A 14,461-nucleotide genomic window follows, 5' to 3' on the forward strand; every position below is an offset into this window, starting at 1 on the left:
GAAATGAGGAGGTCCAAAAATTGAACAGAAAATTTTAAGATCACCTCAAGAAGATAAAGCCAAATATTACAACAAAATATGCAAAGATGTGGAATCAGAAAACCAAAAAGGAAGAACACGCTCAGCATTTCTCAAGCTGGGAGAACTGAAGAAAAAAATTCAAGCCTTGACTTTCGTTATTGAAAGGTGCACTGGGCAAATTATTGAAAGATGCAGACAGCATCAAAAGAAGATGCAAGAAATACACAGAGTCACTGTACCAAAAGGAAATGGCTGATGTTCAACCATTTCAAGAGGTAGCATATGATCAAGAGCCAATGACATTGGAGAAGAAATCCAAGGTGCATCAAAGGAATTGGCAAAGAACAAGGCACCAGGAATTGATGGAATAAAAAGTGAAATCTTTTAAGAAACTGAGGGGCACAGGAGGCACTCTCTCATCTCTACAAAGAAATTTGGAAGACAACTATCTGGCCGACTGGTTGGAAGAGATCTATATTTGTGACTGTTCCAAAGACAGGTGACCGAATGGAATGTGGAAATCATTGGACAGTCTCTTTGATATCCCATGCAAGTAAAGTTTTACTAAAGGTAATACAGGAACACCTGCAAGCATACAGTGACAGAACTTCCAGTGGTGCAAGATGGATTCAGAAGAGGTCATGGAATGAGGAATATCATTGCTGATGTCTGATGGATCTTGACTGAAAGCAGAGAATATCAGAAAGATGTTTACCTGTGCTTTGTTGACTATGCAAAGGTTTTTGATTGTGTGGATCATGACAAGCTATGGACAACATGGAGAAGTTTGAGTATTCCAGAACACTTAATTCTGCTCATGAGGAATCTGTACATGAACCAAGAGGCAGTTGTTCGAACAAAACATGGGAACACTGGATAGTTTAATATTAAGAAAGGTATACGACAGGGTTGTATTCCGTCACCATACTTATTCAACCTGTATGCGAGCAAATAAAATCTGAGAAATTTGGGTTATATGAAGAAAAACATGGCATCAGGATTGGAGGAAGACTCATTAACAACCTGTAATATGCAGACAATACGACCTTGCTTGCTGAAAGTGAAGAGAACTTAAAACATTTACTGATAAAGATCAAAGAGCACAGCCTTCGGTATGGATTCCATCTCAATGTAAAGAAAACAAAAACCCACACCACTGGACCAATAAACAACATTCTTATCAGCAGAAAAGTTTGAAGTTGTTAAGGACTTCTTTCTTCTTGGATCAACTATCACCACTCACGGAGGCAGCAGTCAAGAAATCAGACATGTATTTATTGCATTAGACAAATCTGCTGCACAGGAACTTTTTAAAGTGTTGAAGAGCAAAGATGTCAGCTTGAGGACTAAGGTGCGCCTGACCCAAGTCATGGTATTTTCAATAACCTCATATGCATGTGATGTTGTTGTTGTTAAGTGCGGTCAAGTCGGTTCCGACCCATAGCGACCCTGAACAGGGTTTCTGAGGCTGTAAATCTTTACAGGAGCAGAAATTCTCATATTTCTCCCACGGAGCAGCTGGTAGTTTCGAACTGCTGACCTTATGGTTCACAGCCCGATTCGCTCTGGTTCACAGCTACCAGAGCTCCTTATGCATGTGATAGTTGGACAGTAAATAAGGAAGATTGTAGAATAATTGATGCTTTTGAGTTATGGTGTTGGAGGAGAATATAGAAAGTGCCATGGACAGCCCATAGAACCAAATGATCTGTGTTGGAAGATGTGCAGCCAGAGTGCTCCTTGGAGGCCAGGATGGCCAAACTTCATCTCTCATACCTCAGATATATTGTCAGGAGAGAACAGTCACTGGAGAAGGACATCATATTTGGTAGGGTGGAGGGTCAGAGAAAAAGAGGAAGTCCCCCAGTGAGATGGATTGGCCAAGTGGCAGCATCAACGGGCTCAAGCATGGCAACAACAGTGAGGTTAGCCCAGGATTGAGCAGTGTTTCATTCTGCTGTGTATAGGGTCTCTATGAGTCGGCACCAACTCAGTGGCCCCTAACAACAACCACAGGCCTAGTGTGAATAACCTTCACAACCCTCTTCAATACAAGAAACTGCCCTCCACTCCAGCCCACCCCCACCCCCAGTTCTACAGTTAGGTCACTGGAGCTCAAGAACATAAAGGCTTCTGCCCAAGATACTGCCCCCCACCCCACTCCCACCTCCCCAGTTCTACAGTTAAATCACTGGAGCTCAAGAACATAAAGGCTTCTGCCCAAGAAACTGTCCCTCACCCCACCCCCAGTTCTACAGTTAGGTCACTGGAACTCAGGAACATAAAGGCGTCTGCCCAAGACGGCCCAGCTTGTAGAGGTGGTGCCAGGACTGCGAAGCCAGATCAGTGGCGTCTGTCATCTTGTCTGATAAGACCTTGCCATTCAATCACGACAGCCTCTATTACCCCAGAAAGATTTTGCTTTTAGAGCTGGGTTTTTAAGGTCTGGTATGGCACTGTAAGATTAGCCCTGGACTGGTACCCACAAGCAAACTGCAAGATTGGCAGTTCAAACCCACCAGCCACTTCTTGGAAACCCAATCTAGTATTGGTATGAGTCAGAATTGACTGGAAGGCACTTAACAACAACAACAACAACAATAGCATGGTGCTTATTAATGAACCTGAGGGTGCTTTGGGTTAGGTGTTGGGCTAGGAACTGCAAGATTCACAGTTTCAAATTTGCTGGCTACTCTGTTGGTGACAGATGAGTCTGTCTTCTCCAGTAAAGACTTGTCATCTCTCTGTGAGTAGGAATCGACTTGAGAGCAGTGAGGTTTTGGATGGTACTTCTTAGGGGTCCCTGGGTGGTACAAACTGCTAAGCATTCCACTAGCAGCTGAGAAGCTGATGGTTAGAAGTCATCTAGAGCAGCTCTACTGTGCACACAGGGGTCAAGTCTCAGGACTTGACAGTAACTGAGAACAAGGTGCTTGCTAGGAACAGGTAGCATCAGCAGGGGTGGAGCGGTTGCATCATGGAACCCATTCTTACTGCCCATGGTCACTGTCGTGTGGACACTGCATGAGCAGCGGGGGTTGCTTCTGAAGATGAGGATGGTAGCAGGAGGCAGAAATCTAAGACCTCAGTGCCACACAGAAGATGAGAGGGTCTCAGTCTCACATTGCAAGCTGAGTCCTGCGGCAACCATGCATATAGAACAGTGGAAGGCTCTTGGCAGGAAGGGAGGAAGGAACATGGAGAGGACAGGAGGACCTCTGAGAAGCGTGTGTTTTCTTTGCACTATCCAGACCCTAGGGTCTCAGGCTGCCAAAAACGCTCAGAAGAAAACATTAATTTAATACCACACATTTAATTACACATGAAATGGAATGTCTTTAAATGGAAGAAGAATAACATTCCCAGGGCTCCAACTGGGGTTTTTTGAAGTGGCGGGAAGGAGAGAGAGAGCCAGCTCTGAATCTTTGAAGGGGAAGAAGGCTGCTGAGAGAGCAAGTCCCCTGTCTGGTAGGAATTGCTGCCTTCCAAGATACACAGGAATGTCTGCACTCGCTGCTTCTCATGACCCCACTCTTTGTGTCTCACCGAGCAGCAGGACATGCTGAACTGCTGTCCCTTCCAGTGTTACAAGAGCATGACCAGATGAGTGCGTCTCCGGGCCAGCTATAGATCTTTTATAGGGTCTGGCGCCAACACTGCCAGCTATCCACTCAACTGTTCAAATAACCTCTCACTGCTTGCAAAGCAATCACAGGATGGTTGAAGGAGTCAGTGAAAGGATCTTCTAGTCTCATGGTGAGCCTTGGTGTAGCACTATAGCATGAGCACTGGATTGGTAACCACAAGGTTGGAAGTTCAAACCCACCAGCCACACTCAGAAAACCTGTATAGGGCTGCTATAAGTTGTAACTGATTCAACAATAACAACATAGTTTCATGGGAGAAGTCCCTAGATAGTACAAATGGTTAAGCACTGGTTACTGACTGAAAGGTTGGTGGTTCAAATCAACTTGGAGGCACCTTGGAAGACAGTCCTGAGATCTGCTTCCAATAAGTCACAGCTGTGAAAACTCTAAAGGACAGTTCTCTCCTGAGCACATGGGTTCACCGTGAGTTGGAGTTGGCTTAATGCCAACTGTTGGTAGGTTGGTTGGTTTGTCGGTGCTTGGCAAGAACTTTTCTAGGAGAAAATCTTTCAAAAGCTGAGCATCAATGGAAAAGAATTCTGCAGAATTTTCCCTAGAGGTCCAGGCTTTACAATGGATCCCTGGTAACCAGCCAAATGGGACATCAATGACACCGAAGAGGACTTCAGACTGAATGAACACCATAGACGTCTGTTGCTGTTACTGCCCTAGAGTGAGGTCAAAGCAGGCTTGTTTATCCAAGGACCCTGGTATTTCTCCTGGTCCATCCATGTCTCAGTCCTCCTCGCACTGGACTAGGCCCTCCTCCATTCTCTTCAAAGTTGGACAACATTATAGATGGAGTCGTGAAGGGTGCTCACACCAAAGGGCCAACACTGTGTTATTTGAGTTTGTAGGCTAGGCGTGGGACCTAGTACCCAGTAAAGGCAAAACCAAACACCATTTGCAGCTGAGTTGGTTCCAACTCACTATGACCCCATGTGTTTCAGAGTAAGACTGCATGCCGTACGGTTTTCAGTGGCTGTGATGTTTCCAAAGCAGTTCACCAGGTCTTTCTTCCAAGGTGACTCTGGGTAGATTTGAACCACCAACCTTTTGGTGAGGAGCCAGACACGCAACCATTCACATCACACAGGTACTCCTAATACATCGCTGCTGCTGTTGTTAAGTGTCCTCGAGTCAGTTTTGAATCATAGTGACCCTGTGGAGGGTTTCCCAGGAGCATGGTAGGTTTGAAATGCTGACCTTGTGATTAGCAATCCAGTACTTATCCTACAATGCCACACCAGAACTCGCTCCTAATATATACACAAAAATATTTGATGAGTGACTGAAAATGTCCTCTGAATTACTGAAAGAGTTTTCAGCAGGGAGGCCACTCCAAGAAAGGAGGAAGGAGAAAAGCTGGGAGGATAGAAAAAGAAAAGGAAGATGAGTAGAAATGGGAACGGATCCAGAAAGTTCCAAAGAGCAGATGTATTGATATCCTGGATCCAAGACTGGTCCCAGGAACCAGAATCATGTTGAACCAAGACAATAATGAGACCTACACCTCAGACTTTCAGACAAAGGGTCTCTGTGATCTGCATCCCACAAAGCTCAGGAACATCAGGCCTCATTCCAGGGTACATGTGCACCCTGAGGCTAGAAGTAGCTGTCTAGGATGAAGAGACAACGTGTTCCTACCAAGATAAAGAAATAAATAAGACCCCCTGCTGTTTCTGGAAGTGAAGAAAAAGCATGAGCAGATGACGACCTGTTCTGGGGTGATTTCCAGCTCACGTTTCCTGACATCAACAGTTCACAGAGTAAGGCGAAAGTTCAGATATGTCCCTGCCCCAGATGCAAACCCTCTCAGCTTGACCATCGTGAGCTCAAACAAGCACAGCGCTCCTAGCTGTGTCTGCCCTTCCATGCCTACTTCTTTCAGCTCCATGTCATGTGGGCCTTTACCATGGTGGGAGGACCACCCTGGCTCTCACTAAGCATGGATTCCCAGAGCCAAGAGTAGAAAGCAAAAGAACTCCCCAAGGAAAGCCATCTGGAACTGAGAAGTTAGGTGCTGAAAGATGAATCTCAGGCTCCAGCTGAGAACCTGTCCCACTAACCACTTGCCCAACTCCCCGGTTTGTCTGCTCTTCGGGCTCGGATTTTTCCTTTGCAACTTGACGGTGACAAGCTATCACTCAGAAGGCCCATACAAGGAGCTCATTCCACATCACAATCTCCCTGGGGGCCTTGCTCCATTTTTTTCCCAGGTGCCAGCCTTGGCTCCTCCTCTCTGGCATCTAACTCTCTCTCCTAAATCTTTCCTGTGCTATGGCGCTTCATCAACAAATAATGTATTCAAGATTTCTCCATCCAGTTCTAGAGCTCTGGGCTAAGATATACACTGCTGGGCACCTAGAAGTTGGGAGGAAGCAGCTTCACACAGGAAGTCTGAGATCCATCAGAGGAACCCTGCGTGAGGAGCACAGGGTGAAGTGGAGGAGCGTGGAACAAGGACCACAATCACCCAATTGCTGAACTTCCCATTGGTTTCTTGTCTATAGAAAACTGAACCTTTTCAGGCAGGAAAAGGAGCTCTGGTAGAGTAGTGGGTTATGAGCAGGGCTGCTAACTGCAAGGTCAGCAGTTCAAAACTACCAGTTGCTGCACAGGAGAAAGATGAGGCTTTCTGCTCCTGTAAAGATTTACAGCCTTTGAAACCCTATACAGGGTTGCTATAAATTGGAGCAGACTCCACAGCACATAACCACAACCACCATCATGCAGGAAAGAGCATCATGAGACTTGTATAGTGGGGCTGGAGTCCTGGCGTGGTGCTGCACGACCAGCACTGGAATGCGAATCACAAGGTTGGCAGTTCAAACCCACCTGCTGCTCCTTGGAAACCCTATATAGGGTCACTGTGAATCAGAATCAACTTGACAACACTTCATAACACCAACACAATAGTTGGTATGGCACTGGATTGCTAATCACAAGGTTGGCAGTTCAAACTCACCAGCTGCTCCTTGGAAACCTTATAGAAGGTTGCTATGAATAGAACCAACTCAACAGTACATAACAACAACAACGTAGTCTGAGGAGACAATATATTTAAATAGACAGAAACAAATACAAAACAAAAGGAGGACGGACAGGAAGAGCACTTTGTAAATTGGTAATGTAGGATAAGCACTAGACTACTAACCACAAATTCGGCAGTTCAAACCTACCAGTCACTCTGAAGGAAAGAGATGAGGATTTCTGGTCCCTTAGAGATTTACAGCCTTGGAAATGCCATAAATGGAATCTTGGTGAGGTGCTATGGGTTCATGCACTGGACTGCAAAGTTGGTTTGAACCACAAAATCAGAAGTTCAAGCTCACTAGCTTCTCCTCAGAAACCCTATACACGGTTGCTATGGGTTGGAACCCACTCAGCATCACTTACCAACAACAACAACAATATGATGGGATTAGAGCTAAGGATGTGAGCAAGAGCATGGCTTTGGAATAAGACAAAACTAGGTGCAAATTCACAAACTCCAGTCCACTGCTAATGTTGGCTGTGGCTGCGTGCCTTCGAGTCGGTTCCGACCCATAGCGACCCTGTACAGGGTTTCCGAGGGTGTAAATCCTTACGGGAGTAGAAAGTCTCATCTTTCTCCCGTGGAGCAGCTGGTAGTTTCGAACCGCTGACCTTAAGGTTCGCAGCCCTATTCGTAACCACTATGCTACCAGAGCTCCTTACTGCTAATGTTAGGAGATGTATTTATTTGGTAATTCACTAACCTAGTCTTGAGGCCTTATGTTTTCATGAGTGAAATTAGGGATTTAACTTGCTGAAACCCTATGAGAATGTAATAGAATTATATGTGTAGCATGTTACATTTGAGCATGTATGACTACACTAGTGACTATGAAGTTCCTTTCTTCCACTAGTCAATTACTGAAACCTTCAATGATCTTCTCTGATTACTTAATCTCTCTGAGCCTCAAGTTCCTTATCCGTACAATGAGATGATTTTTTAAAGTATCTGATGCGTGGAATTGCATCATATTGAAATGAAATGAGATGGTAAATGCTCAGAATAGTGCCGAGTACATAGTAGGTGCTGGCAGTGGGTTGGATGTTGTTGTTTGCCATCGAGTAGGTTTCAACCCACAGTGACTTTGTATAGGGTTTCCGAGGAGCAGTTGGTGAGTTTGAGCTGCCGACGTTACAGGTCAAATGACTTTACAGTCTGATGCATTAACCCACAGCACCACACCAGAACTCAGTGGGTTGAATTGTTGTTGTTGTTGTTGTTGTTATGTGCCGTGGAGTTGGTTCCGACTCATAGTGACCCTGTACAGGGTTTCTGAGGCTGTAAATCTTTACAGGAGCAGAAAGCCTCACCTTTCTCCCACTGAACAGCTAGTAGTTTCGAACTGCTGACCTTAAGGTTCATAGCCCAGTTTGTAACCACTACGCTACAGAATAGCATCCCTCAAAAGTTCACGTCTACCCAGAACCTCAGAATGTGATTTTATTTGGAAATAGGATCTCTGCATATGGAATTAGTTAAAATGGCTTTGTACTGGGCTAGGTTGGGATTTAAACCCAATGACTTACATTCTTACAAAAAAAAAAAAAAAGAAGATACACAAGAGTCACATGCTGTTCAGATGACAGCAGAAATTGGGGTGATGCATCTACTGGCCAAGGAACCCCAAGAGTTCCCAAGAGCTACCAGAAGGTAGGAGAGAGTAAGGAGGCAGACTCCCTCACAGATCCACCAGAAAGAACTAACATCATAAGCACCTTGACTTTGGATCCTGGCCTCCAAAATATAAAAGAATAAATTCCTGGTGTTGCAAGTCATACATTTGGGTTACTTCGTTATAGCAGCCACAGAAAACTACTACAATAATCAATACACATTGGTCTATAGTGTCCATGCCTTCGAGGTAAAGTCCCTAATCTCTACAGTGATGATTTAGAACTCGGATGACTTGGCCTAAATCTCCAGACATTCTCTCATAGATTCCCTACACCAGCACATGAAATAGGTCCAACAGACTGATAGGCTGGCCATTTGCTGTCCTCTGAGATGCTCTGTGCCCATTTGTACCCAAAGTCTATTGGGACTGTCCTTCACCGTCCACTAGTAGAAAACAATCTATGTCTAAAAACAGGCTCTAACCCCATATTCTCCAAAAGATCTTCTTCTAGCCGTTTTTTCTTCTTTAAAACGTTCATTCTTTCATTTTTACAACAATTATTCATAACAAAAACTGAGCTGTGCTGGGCCCACCTCTACTCCCCTGGTTGTCCCTCAGCTTAACTCACTCAGAATAGCTCGATCCTGTGCAATGTCTGAAGCATTTTACACATATAAATACATAAATTCTCAAGAATAGGTTAGATACATTGAACACTAACGACCACAGACCTCAAATGACCAAAGACCAGACAAGTTGTGTGATGGCATTAAGGACATTAAATATGAAGAAAAGGAAAGGGAAATTGAGGCTCTCTTCAAAGACATAAAATTTTAAAAACCACCAAAATGGGTGCTGGAAAAGACTATGAAACTCATTCTTGAACATAGAAAATCTAAAGCAAGTGAATAAAAAGGACAGCTTGAGAAGACAAAGCAAAGTATTAGAATGAAATATTACAGTATTTGGATTCAACGCTGGAAACACCTATTTGTCAGAAAATTTGGCGGACTGAGTGGACGAGATCCATATTTGTGCCATTTCAAAGACAGCGATTCAATAGAATGTGGAAATTATTTTTAAAAAATCCTTAATATCACATGAAAGTAAAATATTTTCTGAAGATTAATCAAAACTGAATACAGTAGTATATCTACAGGGAACTACCAGAAATTCATGCCATATTCAGAAACGAACATGGAACCAGAAGTATCATTGGTAACGTCAGAGGGATCTTTCTTGAAAGCGGAAAATAACAGAAAATATATGTATTGGCTGCATATTGTTGACTATGCAAAGGCATTCTACTTGCTCTTAAGAAATTTTGGATATCATTATGAAGAATAAGAATTCTAACACTTGTACACAGACCAAGAGGATGTAAACTCCAGAGATGGTGATTCTATGGCTCCAAAGAATAAGGGGATACTGGATGGTTTAAAATTTAAAAAGGTGTCATTGAGGTTGCATCTTTTCATGATACTTATTTAATCTGTATCCTGTACAATTAAGAAACTGGACTATATGAAGAACCAGGCATCAGGGTTGGAGGAAGACTTATTAGCAACCTTCAATAAGCAAATTACACAGCCTTGCTTGCTGAATGTGAAGAAGACTCGAAACACTCACTGATGAAGACCAACAACTACAGCCTTCAGTAGGGATTACACCGCAACATAAAGAAAACAAAAATACTCACAAATGAACCAATAAGTAATTCATGATAAACAGAGAAAAGATTGAAGTTGTCAAGGATTTCATTTTACTAGGATCCACAATCAACAGCAGTCAAGACATCAAATGACGCATTGCCTTAGGCAAAAAATGTTAAAAATCAAAGATGTCACTTTGAGGACTAAGGTGTGACTGATCGAAGTCAGGGTATTTTCTTCAGTCACTTCCAGAAGACCAGAGAAGAATGGGTGTGTTTGCATTATATGGTGCTGGTGAAGAATACTGAATGTACCATGGGCTTCCAGAAAAACGAACAAATCTGCCTCGTAAGTGAGGATGGTAAGGTAAATACTTTGGGCATGTTATTAGGAGAGACCAGTCTCTGGAGCAGAGCATTATGCAGAGAAAGAACTTGAGTGATACAGAGGAAGGCCTGTGAGCAGATGAACTGACACGGTGTCCACAACAGTGGAACCAAACACAGCAATGATTCTGGGATGAATGTACGCAGTGTTGCTATGTTGGAACCAACTCAATGGCACCTAATGACAACACCTATCCAAATATAATCACCAGCATTCTAAAATGTCCTTGGTATATAACTAAAAAGAGAAAATAGGATTAGCAAAGGTCCTATAAGATTGTTACGTCATGTAACTTTTAGGCACATTGATATACAAGATTCCAGTCCATTTGTATGCCAACCCTTTCATCTACACTCACCACCTTCTAGAAAAACATTGCTGTACATGGTTGTTGCTGTCTTGTGGCCTGAAGATGTCTGTTGACTCTTACTGTTGCCCCAGTGATGAACGGAACGAGGATGTTAGTTTAGACAGCAAGAACCCCAGGACATGAACAGATTACTGAGCAACACCATGATCTTTGAGAAGATCTAACATTAGTCCTGTTTAAAGCATGAGCAGGACTTAAAGCCCAGAGAGGGTGATGCTGTGGCTCAGAAGAGAAGGGAAGGTAGTTTAGAGTGCACAAAAATTTGGAAACTCATATCCCCATGTGAAGGCTCTTGCCCTTAACCCTTAAGATATTTCTTCCAAAATGACTCATCTTTGCTCTGCTTTGTAGAGTCTTACATTGAGCTGTAAGCAGTGCATATGCCCTCCTTAAACCAAAAGCCAAACCAGTTGCTGTCAAGTTGATTCCAAATCCTGGTGACCCCAAGTGTGTCAGAGCAGAACTGTGCTCCGTAGGGTTTCAAGTGTCTGTTCAGAAACAGAACATCAGGCATTCTTCCAAAGTGACTCTGGGTAGATGTGAACCTTGGACCTTTCAGTTAGCAGCTGAGCGCACTAACCATTTGCACGAGCCACCCTGCAGGGCCATTTCCCCCAGAATGAGAGGTAGAGTCCACTCAAGTATTCTAGTGACCCCTGTGTAGCTTCTTGCTCCCCCCCACAGCTGTTTGTAAGGGTGGCTACGATAAACCTAACCTGCTAACCCCCACATCCTCTCCCTGCCCCAGGAGTCTACAGCTCCCTCACTCTTCCCAATTCAACATGCACCTGTCACCTTGAGTTCTAACTGTTCAACATGCTCCTTGCTGCCAACTAGCCCCAGGGCCACCCAGTTAACCGGGCCATGTCCCCTTCACTTGACTTGGAGTGTGAATCCTGTTTACATCAGCCTCTGGTTGGAGGTCTCGAAATCCACCTCCACAGACTGTGGCAAATAGATTACAAACCACAGAGGCTGCAGGGGAGATTGGGAATCAGAGACTGGGCGCCTTCCAACTGAAGCTCAAGTTGCTGCCAGGTGCCCTTTACCTTCCTGATCCACTCCCCCCCCCCCGACCACCACCACACACACACCATCCTCTCTGAGTCTCTGCTGGGGTCCTTGCTGTACTCAGCAACTTCTGAACAAGATCTGAGGCCAGAACTCCTGGGTTCCTGCCACACAGCCTGTGTGCGTGGGCAGCCTGAGCTCAGAGCAGCCAGCAGATTCGTTCCGCACGGCCTCCTCCCCAGTCCCGGATCTGTGCTTCCCCTGCCGAAACCCACTCGCTCTGCCAGGTGTTTTCCCACCACATCCTCTGAGCTGATTTCCAAGCGATTCCCCACACCAGATGTTAAACTCACTGGCCGGTGGTTTTCTGGCCTGTGTCCTGAAACTCCCCCTACCTACAACTATTGAAAAACAAAGACAAAGTTGGAACCACCGGAATTAGGGGTGCTCCCACCTTACCCCTGGAATCGTTCCAGGGGCTTGGCAGTTCAGGTCAAATCTACACAAGTTCCAAGTCTGCTGTCTCCCAGGCACTGACTAAACTCATCAGTAAACACTACAGCACTGTCTCTGTTCACTAGACAATCCTTTATACTTCTAGTTTTCTTAGCACCACAAAGAGAAAGGTGAACTTTGAGCAATGCTGATGTCTGTTTTGCTTACCAGGCCTGTCGAAAGAAAAGTTGGGGATTGGGGAGCTAGTGGAACTGATGATCAGTGGAGAATTAGGAGTGGGGAGAATTCACCGACCATCACTAGACTTGTTGCTAGAGTAGAAATGTTGTCGAGAAATGGTCACATTTTAATTACTGGTAGGTCAAGACACTTTTGAAAAGGGCCCTGGTGGCACTCTGGCTAAAGTACTTTGCTGCTAATTGAAGGATCAAACCCCCTGGTCACTCCACAGAATATGGCAGATGGCTTCCATGAAATTTACAGCCTTGGAAACACCATGGACTGTTCTACTGTGTTCTGTAACGTCTCTGTAAGTCAGAATCAACTCGATAGCAACAGAGTTTAGGCATCCGCAGTGGTCCCAATAGACCCAGATGCCATCTCTGTGGCATCAGCCCCAGGAATCCATCCTCATTAGCCTTGAAAGAAGGCAGCCTCCCTTCACCCTACAAGTGGATCCAACTACCCCTTCTTCTTTTTCACTTTTCAGAAGTGATTAGTTGCTTTAATGCCTATGCGATAAGGCAATAGTAACACAGCTTCTGCGGGTTTCCGAGGAGCAGCTGGTGAGCTTGCACTGCTGATCCTTCAGATCAAACTGACTTTAAGGTCCAGCACCTTAACCCACAGGGCCTAACGAGGACTCCTGCATAGAAGATTAGATTTCTACCACTGAAACACCAAGACCCTCCTTTTTCACCATTGCTGTTGTTGTTAATTGCCTTTGAGTTGGTTCTGACTCATAGTGAGCCTGTACAGGTTTTCCGAGGAGCAGCTGGTGGGTTTGAACTGTCGACCTTGTGGTTCACAGTCCAGTGCAGATCCTACAGTGCCACACCAGGAGTCCCCTCTTCACCACAGACCACTGCAATAGTCTCTCTTGCAGACCCTCACCATCACTTTTTCTACTCTTTCTTTGAAAACAATCTCTTTTTAACCTTTCTACTCATTGACCCTTCTCCATGTCAGGCCTTCTCAGTGTGTGCAGGTTCATACATGTGTGTGCATGTGCATGAAAGAGTGTTCCTGTGTGTGTCTACACGCTTTCCTTTCTTCCCTGAAGTAAAACTTGATTGCAGGTGCCCCTGGGAGACGTGAATGGCTCCCTGAAGCCCTACATGGGTGCAGTGTTCAGACATGCACCATTCCTGACAGTTCTGGGGGAGGCCAGCCCCTGAGCACAGCCCCTCCTGACCCCATAGACTGTAACCAGCAGGGCTAGGTGAGACTAGTTTACCCCATAAACTGGCCCTTTCTCTCCATGAGTCTTCTCTGGAAACTTACCATTTTCCCATTTTCAGCACAAAAGCCAAGAAACGGATGAACCAGGCAACCATGGCCCTGCCTGTAACATGTTTTTTTGTCTAGTTCACATGGATGACATCCTGTAAAACTTTCCCAGCTCTGTGAGAGTTTGGATCAAACATGTGACTCTCCAGTTACTCTAGGCCATGACTTAGGGAGAATGATTTAGAAAATCTAAGTTATAAAACAAAGAAGGATGAAATATTTAGATGAAAGACTATTAAATATATATATATATACACACATACATACATGAGGGGGATTCCAAAAGTTTATGGAAAAAATTCCAATGTTCCTTAATGATATATCTTGTTGTTGTTGTTAAGTGCCGTCAAGTCGGTGCCAACCCATAGCGACCCTGAACAGGGTTTCCGAGCCTGTAAATCTTTACAGGAGCAGAACGCCTCATCTTTCTCCTGCAGAGCAGCTGGTAGTTTCAAACTACTGACCTTAAGGTTCACAGTCCGATTCATAACCACTACGCTACCAGAGCTCCTTATCTACACACCTATACACACACACACACACACACACACATATAGTTGCTATGTGCCTTGGAGTCTCCAACTCATAGTGACCCTGTACAGGGTTTCCGAGGCTGTAAATCTTTACGGGAGCAGAACACCTCATCTTTCTCCCATGCAACAGCTGGTAGTTTCGAACTGCTGACCATAAGATTAGCAGCCCAATTCGTAACCACTACGTTACCAGAGCGCTCTCTCTCTCTCTCTCTCTCTCTCT

The 14,461-nt window shown here is 44.7% G+C and overlaps 1 protein-coding gene across 3 annotated transcripts in view; it reads right to left on the minus strand.

Moving 5' to 3' along the window:
- NTRK3 (neurotrophic tyrosine kinase, receptor, type 3) overlaps nucleotides 1–14,461 on the minus strand; it is a 613,206-nt gene that overhangs the window by 113,333 nt on the left and 485,412 nt on the right. The gene's annotated exons all lie outside the window — the stretch shown is intronic.

The sequence above is a fragment of the Chrysochloris asiatica genome, unplaced genomic scaffold (genome assembly GCF_000296735.1).
Source record: "Chrysochloris asiatica unplaced genomic scaffold, ChrAsi1.0 scaffold00101, whole genome shotgun sequence".
Classification (NCBI taxonomy): Eukaryota; Metazoa; Chordata; class Mammalia; order Afrosoricida; family Chrysochloridae; genus Chrysochloris; species Chrysochloris asiatica.